This window comes from Azolla caroliniana, unplaced genomic scaffold, assembly GCF_043228905.1.
Source record: "Azolla caroliniana isolate FFs.n. ecotype wild unplaced genomic scaffold, voAzoCaro1.0.p SCAF_16, whole genome shotgun sequence".
In the NCBI taxonomy this organism is placed as follows: Eukaryota; Viridiplantae; Streptophyta; class Polypodiopsida; order Salviniales; family Salviniaceae; genus Azolla; species Azolla caroliniana.
The window spans coordinates 17,641,327-17,655,113 of record NW_028230451.1 but is presented as its reverse complement, the minus strand read 5'-3'; positions in this window follow the sequence as shown (position 1 = coordinate 17,655,113).

Genomic DNA, 13,787 nt, shown 5'->3' with positions numbered 1-13,787 from the left:
TTTTGGTTAACTTTTTTTTCACCTTAATAGTTTATTGATTTAATGGCTTAATTAATGGTTTTTTATTGATTTAATTAATTTAACTTAAATGTTTATTTAATTTAATCGTTCAATTAAAGTTTCTTTTATTGGTTTTAATAAATTTAACTTGAATGCTGATTTAATTTAATGTATTTTTGTTTATTTAGATGTTTAATTAGTTTGACTTAAGTGGTTAGGTTTAATTTTTTTGTTAAATGGTTCGGTTTCAACTTTTTCTTAAATGGTTTGGTTTAAATATTGAGAGTTCATAAACGGTTTGGTTTGGTTTTTGTTTTAAATAAATGGTTCGGTTCGGTTTCTTTGCCTTGAAACTGAACCGAACCGAACCTGAATTGTGCCCATCGCTATCGGTTTGAGTAATCCCAAACCAATCTCAAACTGGTTAAGGAAGCTCAAGCCTAAATTGAATTGAATCGTAATAACGATTTAGCGGTTCGGTTTAGGCTTGAGTTGAGTCGTTACCGAATCCTATATGTGCCCTCACATCCATTAATCGAGGGTTGATTATCATTGGTAGAACCCAACATTAACATATTCGGAAATCTTCCAAAGTCATCACTTGACTATCGTGTGGAGTGCGTGCTTGATGGACCAATAATGACACAGGATCACATCTAGTAAAAGCATGTGTTTCATGCAATCTTTTAAGACCCATATACTCATCAATAAACTAGTAAACAAGTCTCGATTAGGGCTTTATAACGACAATATAAAGAAAAAACCGATAGAAATATGTGTTGTGAATCCATGCAAAGTTCTCACGAATATTTTGTGGATCTCTTCTCATTTCCTTTCGTGGATGACATCTAGTATCATTTGATATTTGCATGCAAATTACGGTTGGTAGTTAAAATTTTCGAAGCATAGCAAATGACAACATGAGGTTTGTGTTGCATATAGTTGCATATGTGCGCAATGATTAGAAAAAGGGAGTGGAAAGAAATATATAAATTAAGCCCACCCGATTCATTGTGATTTTGTGTTTGAGACGCCGACGACAACTCCGGTTATTCGCTACTGTAGTGCCGCTATGTAGCACATGTACGTGACCGAAGGAAGAAAAGCCAAAAAGGAAGACACTACATCAACATGAACACACAAATGGGTAGCTTGTTCCTTAGTGAAAAGCTAGACTGGAGCAATTTTTCATCTTGGGAGTACAAGATGAACCAATACGTAGTCGGCCAAGGGTATTAGAGCTACATCAACGGCGCACTCGTGTGTGTGTTTTGGATAAAAGAATGCAGAAAACTTCTGTATCATATTCACGAATGCAAAAAAGGCATTTCAAATGAAGGAGATCTCATGACCTCATAATTCGTCTGCATCCAAAATCCTGAATAAATTATTTGCAAATTACATCTACTTTCCTTCACAAAAGGAGTGATTATACATCCTTTTTCTTGGAGAGATGGCCGAGAGGTCTAACGCGTCGGATTGCTAATCCGGTGGGAGCAAGGAGTAAGTCGGGTAATGTATTGCTTGGCAACATGTGTCCATGATCACATGTTTAGCAACATTCGAGACACCAAGACACCTAAATAAGCGTTAGAGAACTTGAAGAAAATCTTTGCTGCCAACACGACCGCCCACAAGCTTCAACTTCGGCAAGAGTTGAACAACATTCGGCAAAAGGAGATGTCCGTCTCAGACTACACCGTCAAGATCAAGAGTATCTACAACTCACTTAGCTCCATCAACATAGACATTGAAGAGGACAGGATGGTGCAAGTGTGCTTGGGCAACCTCGCACAATAGTTTGATCCGATAAGGATGGCAATCTTGGCGAGAGTAAATCCTCCTTCGTTCTTTGACCTTCAACCAATGTTATGGTTGAAGAGTGTTAGCCAGCCGGCAAGGAGTGGAGGACAATCCAGAATGTGAAAGGGCAGGAATTACCGGAAGCTGTTATTAGAATATTATGTAATTAAGTATATTTTGAGAAGTGAACGGACGGACCAAAATCCGTATGTTGATCCGGATCTGGACCGGTTCATATCAGTGTGCCGGTTGGCACCGTTTTGTATGCAGAGCCGGTGATCTATAAAAAGGCCCGATTACATTGTAAATCAGGACGGATAATTAATAAAGCCCTATTGTCTTATCTATGTGTATTGATTACCGTTCTGTGCTAATTACTTTCTATCTTACGCGTGTATTAAGATTCATGATATGTTGTTTAAGTAGCCGATAAAGGTTTGATCAATCATTAGTCTAAGTTACCTCGCCGTAACACCCTTTGGTGAAGTGTCTTCCGTAGACACCCTGTGTTAGGCTATTGTTTGGCCCTTAGGAGTAACACAGTTTTTGGCGACCACGATTCCTGCATAAGTGTAACGAACAACGACGGGAATGGATGACTAGACCAACGAATGGACCGGTTACGGAGCGAGCAAGGACACTTGCTGAGCGGCTGCGGAAATGAGAGGCCTTCCAACAGGTGGTGGAAGAGATTCGTGCGGATCAATCATTTTCCAAAGTGATCCAGCAAGTGGCCGAGGAGTCACTCCGTTTGCAATAAGATTTCCACCACGTCGAAGGAAGCAACTTAAGTAGTCTTCGGGAAGCGGAATCCCTTTTGCAGGCATTAGTTGCAAGAGAAGGCGATTCAGAACCGTTTTCGGCCTTTGAATTGGACTCGGACGACAAATATAACGCTCATTCCAATTACCGCAGAAGTCACGACACCCTACCTTACCGACACTGGAACCAGAATTGACAGAGCTGGAAGCCACATACCGGCCAAGGTCTGAGCAACCCCTGACACCCGAAGCAGAGGAGGAAAGACCTCCCACATAGGAGGAGGAGAAACCTTCGACGGAGGAGGAAATACCTCCGACACCACCAACCTGCATTCCAACACCGGACGACGACATGCCGTTTCAATATCCCAAGTACCGGGATGATTCGGACATAGAGGCCCACGTCTATGCATTTCAACAGACATGGGAAGCGAATCATGTGTCACAATGCTTAACCGCGGCCGAAGCAAAACGCTCAAAGATGGCGGAGTTCGGCATGACCTTGGAAGGGCCCGCCACCAGATGGCGCCTGACGCAAGATCCCAGCACCATCACGACATTTGAGGCATTGAAAACTAAATTCTTACACTTTTTTCACAAAGAGGTGGATCAACGGGAAATGGTCGGCCTATTTTATACCATCCGGTAGGAGCCCACGGAGAACATTCAACAATTTGTAATCCGATTCTAGAGAATGCACAGCCAGCTCAGTTGGGCACCACCGAAGGAAGACACTAAGGTGATATTCCTAGTAGCACTCCGGGAACCCCTACGAACGGTGTGCACAGTCATTGATTTCCGTACGAGTTCCGTCAACTAGGTCATAGACCGAGTCAAGGAAATGGAAAAATCTAGCTCGTGGTTGATGATGGGGGCACTCCAATGAGTGCTACCAACCGATGAAGACCTCCGATTTTGACAAGCAATTCAATGAACGACTTGCCTGAATGCCGGACACTCTGCGCTGGAGTGCACCATGCGTTCTCCATGCCTGCTTTGCCATTCCAGAAACCACACAATGGATTGGTGTGAGTATAACTTGTTGAATCGGCAAGCACCACCGGTCCGGCAAATCGAACCATGGAGCAACCAGGAGGAGGAAGAAGAGCGCTGGCGGCGAGAGGAGCGTTACCGGATGACACAAGATGTTCGATAGTGTGATCGAAGAGATGCTTATGACCGCGACCGGTATGATAGATATGATAGATATCGGGACTATAATGGGGAACGGAATGAGCAATACAACTGGGATCACTCCCCTGGTTACAACCCATGAAGGGAGGATTATGGCAAGTATGACGACCGGCCCCGACAGGGTTATCAAAACAAAAAGCATTTCAACAAAAAACGGCATCACCACGTGGTCATACATTGAATTGCTTGTCAAAAGGCCAAGCACTTACAACAGGACCTCGAGGTCAAAACCAAACCAAGGCCAAGCACTTACAACAGGACCTCAATCGGGTGCCGAAGCGAAAGCAGAATCCAGCAACACCCGGAAGGCTTACTACTACTATTGCCGACAAGAGGGACACTACAGTAACCAATGTCCGGCGAAAAGCTACGATAAGTGACCAACGGTAAACATGGTGGTAGCGGAAGTCGCGGACATACAACAAGTGACCACGAGGTCAAAAGGAAAAGCATCGTAGTGGGAAACCCAAGAAGCCATCCAGAAGCAGGCCACTGAATGGGTAAAGAAGGCAAATGAGTGGAATGTGGCAGAATTGGAACAACAAAAAGAGAATCCAGAGGAGCTCACCGGCAATAACCAGGCGGAAAACCCAACATGGCAGGCATTGCAAGAATGCCAAATCACGCTGCCATTAGGTTGGCTATTGCAGTTAGTACCCCGGTTTACGGAAGGACTGAAGACGGGAATGACTGCGGTCGACACGTCACCGGCTTCGGCGTTCTTTTCTAATCCGGAGGAAGGATCGATGGTAGTAGACACGAGCAGTCCGGCTATCACAACCATCGTCAAGGGATGAGAGCTACCCGGAACGATTATAGATGGAGGATCTGGCGTGAATGTGATTAGCCTCCGAACTTGTAATACCCTAGGGATCCAGGACTGGGAGCCGTGCCCGTTTTGGCTCCGGATGGTGGACACAAGTTCAGTAAGACCTACCGGATTGATACGAGATTTGGAAGTAACTATCGGAGGTCACACATTCTGCATTTCGGCAGTAGTCCTCCAACTCAATGCACAAGGGGCATACCCACTGTTGTTGGGCCGCCCATGGCTAAAAACAACGCACATCAAGCAAAACTGGCGGAAAAACATAATTACCTTCTGGTGCGGCAAAGCGAAAGTACGAGTACCTACACAACCACGTTCGAGTACCTGCAAGGAGCTGACACCGCTGTATGCGGAATGTGTCAACATGCTTGAGGGATTGACTGATGATGAGGTCAATCAGTACTTATAGGAGAATCCGAAAATTGTACCTTTATTTGAAATTGATGTCGCCAAAGCAGTGGCACCATATATAATGCAACCGGAGGATGCCGATGAAAAACCGGATAAAGAAGCCATCAGAGAGTTACGGCAAGCACAAGAAGCTTTGGAGAAGGAATTGGCAGTATCTCAACGCGTAAAAGCCTCCCAACTGGAAGAGGTAAACCTAGGCACTGCAAAAGACGCAAGACCAATTCACATCGCCAAAGAAATGACTCCAGAAAGGAAGACGACAATGATCACCTTATTAAAGGAGTTCCGGGACGTATTCGCGTGGTCTTACGAGGACATGCGGGGGCTAGATCCTCAGTTGTATCGACACCAGATACATCTGAGTAAGGATGCCAAGTCGGTGGCGCAACGACGCTACCGGATGAACCCTAACTATGCAGCAAAAGTAAAGGACAAAATCAACAAATTGTTACGGGTAGGGTTCATCGGACTGGTCAAGAAGGTGACATGGCTGAGTCCGATAGTCGTTGTACCGAAAAAGAACAGAAAAATCAGGGTATGTGTCGACTACCGGAAGTTGAATGCGACAACGGTAACCGACGCCTTCTCCCTTTTACGGATGGAGTCCTGGATGCAGTAGCCTGTCACGAAGTTTATAGTTTCCTGGACGGATTCGGCGGCTACAATCAGATCCGGATGCACCTCGACGACCAGGAGTAACACCATTGTTACCGCATGTCACCAAGTTCCGACACTATCTATTGGGGAGGAAATTTTCCTTTCATGTAGACCATTCGACATTACTTGGTCTCAAAAGCATCACTAACGAGTAAGTTGGCCCGGTGGACATTATTATTACAGGAATTTGAGTTCGAGATATTTCACCGGCTAGGCATACAACATGCGGTTGCGGATTATTTGAGCCGGTTAGACTCTGGTGAAACCGGTGACGGAGTCCTAGACGAGTTTCCGGATGCAGAGTTGTTTAGGGTCACAACAAAAACAACAACAGATGGTACGGTCACTGAGGAGGACAAGTGGTTCTCTAACATGCACCAATTCCTAAGCACCAGATTACCTCCAAAGGAGATGAACAGAGACGAGTGGAAAAGATTAGCAATACAAAGTCGACACTTCTGCCTACTGCAGGACACACTGTACCATAAAGGTGTGGATGGCATATGGCGGCGCGCGGTGTGCAACGACGAAAAAGACCAAATACTGTGTGAAGCACACTGCAGCATTGCTGGAGGGCATTATGCTGGGGACGCTACCGCAAGGAAAATATGGCAGAGTGGCCTATGGTGGCCGAAAACATTAAAAGACGCCGTTCGGTATGTTGAAGAATGCGATTTATGTCAGCGGATGGGCCAACCAACGGAACAGGCAAGAATGCCTCACCAGCTGGTGCTGCCATTGGAACCATTTCAGAAATGGGGGCTAGACTTCGTCGGCCCATTTAAACCACTAGTAATGAGAACTGGCAACTAATACGTGATTGCCGCTACGGACTACTGCACTAAGTGGGTGGAGGCCAAAGCACTACGTGACAACACCATGGCATCCACGACAAAGTTTTTATATGAATATATCTGGTGCCGGTATGGATGTCCGATTGAGCTAATTAGTGACCAAGGTGGGCATTTCCTAGGACAAGTGGTGGAGAGCTTGATGACATTCTATGCGATGGTGCACAAGCGAAGCACTCCGTATTATCCGCAAGCCAACGGATTAACCAAATCCACAAATAAGACGCTACAAAACATCCTGCGGAAAATTGTCAATGAGAACCAGACGGATTGGGATACAAAGCTGCACAAGGCACTCTGGGCCTACCGGACAACATATAAGACAAGTATCTAGACAACGCCTTTCCGATTAGCATTCGGATTGGAAGTGGTAATGCTGATCGAATTCCAGGTTCCCAGTTTGCAGTTACAGGTTTGGGAACACCTAAACGAGAAGGAGTCGGAAACAATCCGGCTAGCAACACTATGCGAACTAGAGGAACACCGGATAGCCAGCCTGATGCACATGGAACTGGAGCAACGGAGAAGAGCGTTCGTCGATCGACACCGGAAAGGTAACAAAAAAATGTTCGAGATCGGCAAGCCGGTACTTGTATTCCAGACCCGGATGGGTAAGATGTCGGGGAAGCTACGGTTTCAGTGGACCGAACCATATTGGATTACACGAGAGTTCAACGGTTGCTACCAGCTAGGGACACTCGCCGGAGAAGTTATGGATAAATGGGTCAATGGGTTTCGACTCAAACCATACTATGGACCCATGCCAAGAAACCCGTTTGAACAGACAAAGGCTGACACCAAACCAGACACTAGTAAGCACGACAAGACGATAACCGGTCAAGCAATCAGCAAGCACGAAATCGGTGAAAGGGACCACAATCCGGAGAAGGGTCTGTTTGGGCCGGATAAGGATTAACAAGATTGAATTTAAAAAATAAAGAAGAAGAAGAAGAAGAAGAAGAAGAAAAAGAAAAAGAAAAAGAAGAAGAAAGAAAATCGAATCAGATCAAATCAAACCCAAATCATGCAATGGCAAGGAGCAAATGGCCACATGGCATGACAAGGGAGGAGTGAACGGGCACTTTGAAAAGCCACGTAGTGGGCTATTTATAACGCATTAAAACGCCGCCACGTGGCACTTCATTGCTATTATAGTACACAACGTGCGCATGCACAAGAATTGAGAAAGGCGCCAACATGCAAGAAGAAAACCTCCACCGCATGGAGGCCTTCTCATTTCGCGAATAGAGAATTGCAAACGCACATAGGCGATTAAAGATAATCAGACGCGAGCACCCAGAGCCCACTAACGCATCTACCTCACCAACACCCACCGACTCAGAAGGAGAAATGGACTGCGTGGCACTCTCTGAGGCAGCCAAGAAGTGGTTGAAGCAACACGGATTGGAAGGATTCTTGAGGATCTTGGAGGCACCACCACACAGAGAGGCAGAAAAGGTTGTCAAAGACATCGACACAGAAGTAATCATAAAGGAGGCAATCCATGCCATAACGGGCCTACTCGAAGGCGACATCTTCACCATCGACAACCCTACCCCGGAGCAGCTCATGAAATACTTCGGTGAGTACTCTCTGGCCAGCAAGGCATATCGCACACAGGGCGGTGAGGATGGCTTATTCTGAGAGATTGCTCGTGTACTCCACGAGTTTGGCCATGTGTACCCTCGACCCCCGACAATGCCTAGGAACATAGCCGGTTTAATTATAGCCACATATGAGGGTATACAGGTGGACTGGTCGGTGTTGATCCGGTGCATTGTACAAGCATGGAAGAATCGAACGAAGCGCTTGATTGAAGACAACTCATTATTATGGTGGTTGAAATGGGCGAAGCATGCTGCCGAGCTATAGTTGTTGAGGGTGGACACAAAAAACCGGCAAAGGGAAGGAGATGAGTTCTATAAGCTGGAAAAGGAAGACTTTGCTGTCATGAAAGATGAATTGGTAGATGACTTCGTAGCGTTGGCTGATGAACAGATAGCAGTGGTCCGGCAACTAGTGGCACAACTGGATGATGATCGGCTGGATAACCAAATCCGGTTTGAAAGTTACGAAAAGGAGAGGCTACGACAAGAGGCGACGAAGAGCGCGGCAACAATCAATCTTAGTGATGAAGAGCCATCGTCGGAGCAAAGGACGGATAGAGGCAAGGCTGGGACAAGCCAACCGGATTTAACTCAAGAGGACCAGCCAAGGGAGGAATATCTGCAACAACCGCTGGCACCGAGAGCCGGACAGTAGCTATCGGAGGAGCAATGCCCAGAAGAGCCGGAGACCGCTCAACAGCAGGGGCAACATCAATAGCCAACGGAGCATCAACCGGAGCAACGGCCACAACCAACGGAGTAGTAGTAGGAGGAGCAGCAATAGCAGGAGCAGCCCGATAAGCTTTCCGAAAAACCCTTAGAGCCCCTCGATCAGAGCATTCTGGACATTTTGGACGAGGATTGAAGGCCAGATAGTGGGATTCGACGTACAAGGTACTGTCCCACGGGTGTGCCATGTGTTAGCTAGCCGGCAAGGAGTGGAGGACAGTCTAGAATGTGAAAGGGTAGGAATTACCGGAAGTTGTTATTAAAATATTATGTAATTAAGTATATTTTGAGAAGTGAATGGACGTACCGGAATCGGTATGCCGATCCGGATCCGGACTGGTTCATATTAGCGTGCCGGTTGGCACCGTTTTGTATGCAAAGCCGGTGATCTATAAAAAGGCCCGGTTACATTGTAAATCAGAACGGATAATTAATAAAGCCCTATTGTCTTATCTTTGTGTATTGATTACCATTTTGTGTTAATTACTTTCTATCTTACGCGTGTATTAAGATTCATGATATGTTGCTTAAGTAGTCGATAAAGGTCTGATCAATCGTTAGTCTAAGTTACCTCGCCGTAACACCCTTTGGTGAAGTGTCTTCCGTAGACACCCTGTGTTAGGCTATTGTCCGGCCCTTAGGAGTAACAAAGAGAAACATGTCCGAACCAAGAGTAAGACGTTGGAAGGACACTTGTTCTTCTAGAATTCGGATGGCGGTTGAGGTCGAGGTTGTGGCGACAAAAGAGGTCGATTCGGCCCATCTCACGAAGGGAACTCAAAATTTCGGCAAGAAAATGGAAGTGTTTGAGGAACCTTCGGAAGAAGGGGGAGCTTCCATGCCGAACAAGGTTGACAAACCATGCAACTTACCTGCAACTATTATGGGAAGATCGACCACTGCGAAGAGGAGCGTTGAAAGAAAAGAAGCGAGTTGGCTTCCACAAGCCGACAACTCACAAACTACACCACCAACTCGGACTTTGAAGACTACGATGGATTGTCCGTCATGCGACATAAGGCAAACTCTATGTTGGCTTCTGAATCCACAAGCACCTCCAGTTCGGAAGACGTGTGGTTCGTTGACTCCGTCGCCTCAAATCATATGACGTTACATTAAGAATGGTTTCGTGACTTAAGGATGTTGGATCGACCCGGCTACATAGAGACAAGAGACAACACCACAAATCTCATTCGGCACATCGGCAACGTTCCATTCGGCAAAGACGACAAAAACAATTGCATCAAAAATGTCTTGCATGTTCCTACAATAATGAAGATTTTAGTCTCAATCAGCCAAATCGTGGAGCAAGGCTTGCAAATCCGTTTCAACAATAGAGGATGCTTTATAGAAAAGAATGGCCGACTCATAGCAAGAGGAAGAAAAGAAGGCTGAATATTTATTCTCGATTTGGATGAGGTAAAATTGGTCATGTATATAAAAGGTCTCAAAACTGAGACAAACATTGAGTTGTGGCACAAGAGAATCGGCCACATCAATCTCTAATGGCTTCGAGTGATGCAATCAAGGGAGTCGTCATCGGACTTCTAGCCTTTGAGTCGAAATGAGTTAATCGAGTGTGTGAAGCATGTCAAATCAGCAAACAACATCGACTCCCATTTCCAAAGGAGAGCTATGTAAGTAAAGGCCTCCTTGACGTCATCCACTCGGATGTATGGGGACCAACTCAAACGCCGACGATCGGAGGATGCTGTTATTACGTCACCTTCATCGATGACTACGTGCACTACACATGGATCTTCCCGATGAAGAAGAAGAGTGAAGTGCTTTCCCACTCCCAAAATCTTAGGAGCCAAGTCGAAAAAGAAACCAGCCGGCGTATTCGATTTCTATGATCGGATGGAGGAAAGGAATACTTCTCCGACGAATTTGTCTCCTATGTCCAAGGTGAGGGAATAAGGAGAGAATTTTAGTGCCGACACATACCTTGAGAAAATGGAGTAGCCGAAAGGAAGAATTGGCATATACTCGAGGTAGCACGTGCCATGTTGCATGAGAAGCACATGCCGAATTTCTGTTGGGCCGAAGCAGCATCCACATTCGTCTATCTCATGAATCGGTGCACCACTAATGGAGTGCATGAGCTAACTCCATACGAGATCCTTGTTGGAAGGAAGCCGATTCTGTCGCACCTCAAAGTGTTCGGAAGCATTGCGTATGTACACATCTCGAACGAAAAACATCAGAAGAACGACCTGAAGTCAGAGAAATGTATCCTCGTAGGATATTTGTTCGAGAAGTGCTTCAACCCTTCGACCCGAGCTGTTCAGCTAAGTAAAGACGTAGTCTTCGATGAATCAACATCATGGTATGAACCTGATTTGGCTCCATCCGGCTTGACTGGGGAAGAGTTGGGCGTCAATATGTGTTATTCTCTGACCGGACAAGGCCTAACACAAGGTGTCACGGAGACACTTCACCAAAGGGTGATTACGGCATAAGATTAAGATTCAACGATTACACCGACTTACGTAGGTTACACGATTAGAGTGCTTTGGATAATTACACGCGTAAGATATCACAGTAAGTACAGAACGGAAATCAACACAGAAGTATAACACCATATGCTCTATTAATTATCCGCTGCGATTACAATGGGGTCCGGGCCTTTAAATAGGTTTCCGGCCCGTAGTACAAAACGGTGCATATCGCACCTATTCGGGATCCGTCCGGATCTGGAACGGCATACCGTTTCCAGTCCGTCCGTCCATACTATGCTTAATTACAACCATTCTTAATTAATTCCTTCACTCCGTATTTTGGACTCCTTGCCGGCCGGTAACACATGGCACGCCCGTGGGACAGTACCTTGTACGTCGAACCCTTCTCGGCCCCTTCATTGTTCACCCAAATTGTCCAAAATACTTTGTTCCAGAGTTTCCACTTGTTCTTCCGGTTGTGGTTGTTGCGGCTGTGCTTGCTGCTGCTGCTGCGGTTGCGGTTGGGCTGAGGCTGTTCCGGCTGCTCTATAGGCGGCTGCTCCGTTTGTTTCTCTGACTCCGGCTGCTCCGTTTGACTGCTTCCGGTCCGGTCTCCTTCCAGTAACGGTTCCTCATCACTGAGGTTGACCGTAACCGGTTCTCGTTCTTTCTCTTCCCGGATCCGGGACCTCTCGTAGCTTTCAAACTGGATCTGCGCCTCCAGCCTGTCGTCGTCCAGCTGAGCTACAAGTTGCCGGACTTGCCCTAGTTGGTCGTCTGCCAAGGCTTGAAAGTCTTCGGCCAGCTCATCTCTTATGCCGGTGAACTCTTCGGAAGTTAGCATATAGCAATCATCTCCCTCCTTCCGCCGGTTCTCAACGTCGGCCCGGAGCAATTGGAGTTCCGCCGCGTTCGTGGCCCACTTGGTCCACCATTTGACGGAACCGTTGTCAATCAAGCTCTTGGTCTGGTTCAACCAGGCCCGCATGATATCCTGGATGCGACTTGCTCCCATTTGCGCTCTGCTTTCCACCACTTGTCGCTCCTCCTTCAACTGCTTGATGAGATTAGCCGTATCCTCCGCCTGCTCTCTGTAGCGCGTCAACTGCCCTTGATATGTTGTCTGCAGCCTCTGTAGTACCTCCGCCGCTCTTTCTTTTTCCGCCTGCTGTTGCCTGAGGAGCTCTGTCCGAACCTTCTCCGCCTCTTCCAACCGTCTCCTGGTTTCCGCTTGTTCCTTAGCGTATGCCGTTGCGGTCCGATCAACTGCTTGCCGGAGCTCATCTGTCCGTTCCTTGTGCTCCGTTTGCAACCGTTTATACTCCCGGTGCAAGTGCTCAAATTCCTCCGTTTTTTGTTTGAGCTTGCCGTTGATCTGGCGCTGGTTCCGGTCCTCCCGGTCCTTTACCTGCCGGAGTTCCTCTTTCAGGCGCTCTACTTCTGTTTCGGCGTTCCTCCGGAGCCTGTCCTTCTCTTGCAACATTTTCTCCTTCTCCTCCTTGAGCCGGTCGTACGCTTGGTGGCCTTTCCGTACGCTCTCCTCGGCCCGGCGTAGATTCTCAGCAGTCTTTTTGAGTTCTGCCTCCGCTGCCGTCTTCAACTCTCTTTCGCGGCTCCTCAGCGCTTCTTGGGCAGCTAGCTCATCCTTTAAGTCCGCAAGCTCTTGGGCTTGTGCCGCATTTCTCTCCGGAACGGTTTCCGTTGCCGGGGTCTGATTGCTATGTACAGGTTGATCTGACGCTTTATTCTGTACATTGCCCGGAGTCACCGGTGCTTGGACTTGTGTTGTCAAAGCCAATTGAGCCATTTCCCTTGTGACCCTGTCCAAGTCTTGTTCAAGGCTCCGGATTCTGGACCGGGTCGTCTCTAGATCTACGGTTGTGACGAGCAACCGTTCGTTGTGCGCTCTCTCCTCCGCCTCTATGTACTCGACCGCTCCGGCGATCTGCTCGCCTACCCACCGTAGCCACATGCTACTGGTGCCTTGCTGCTGTACTGGTCCTACTCCTTGGCCGCCGTGTGTGCTGGCTGGGCTCGTCGGCTGTTGAGTTCCGGTTCTCGCCGTCTCCGGAGCCGTTGGAATGACTTCTTCTATAGAAGCCGAAAAGGCCGGTTCCATACGCACCGGTTCCGGTTCCTCCCTTGTGGTTTGCTCAGGTTGAGTTGGGGGCGTCGTTTCTTCCTCTTGCGGGTACGAACGCTCCCCCGCTGTCCCGGCGGTCCTACTTCTTGACCGTCGTTGGAGGTGCTCTTCTGCCTCCTCCGTTTCCTCTTCCTGGGTAACGGCATGTTTCTGTGCCGTCAAGGGTTCCGGTTCCTTCTGTCCCGGTCGCCGTATGGTTATCTTGACGGGTCGGACCGGTGACACCTCCTCCGGTTCTGAGAGCCGTTTCTTCCCTTTCGTCGCCTTCGACGCCAGCAGCTGCTGTCGTTTAGACGCGGGTTTCGAGGTGCTTCCTTCCGATAATCTTGGCCGCTTCTTTGGCTGGACGGTCTCGACCGGC